This window comes from Penaeus monodon, chromosome 29 (assembly GCF_015228065.2).
Source record: "Penaeus monodon isolate SGIC_2016 chromosome 29, NSTDA_Pmon_1, whole genome shotgun sequence".
In the NCBI taxonomy this organism is placed as follows: Eukaryota; Metazoa; Arthropoda; class Malacostraca; order Decapoda; family Penaeidae; genus Penaeus; species Penaeus monodon.
The window spans coordinates 16,212,015-16,212,261 of record NC_051414.1 but is presented as its reverse complement, the minus strand read 5'-3'; positions in this window follow the sequence as shown (position 1 = coordinate 16,212,261).

Sequence of the window (247 nt, the reverse complement as noted above, 5' to 3'; positions counted from 1 at the left end):
CAACAAACAGGAACAAGACCTAAGAGGACTTTGATGAACTGAACATATATCTGTTATCCCACACCAACCACTTTTGCTCTGACAAAATGCATCAAACAATAAAGTCCTTGTTTGTTCAACTGAAACTTTCAAGTGCTGATTTTCCGACTTAATCTACAATAACGAAAATTTATTGTTTTTTAAAACTCCACTCCATTGTTTGGCGTCGTCTTCGTCCTCTTCTGTCACTGGGCCGGCTCACCAGATA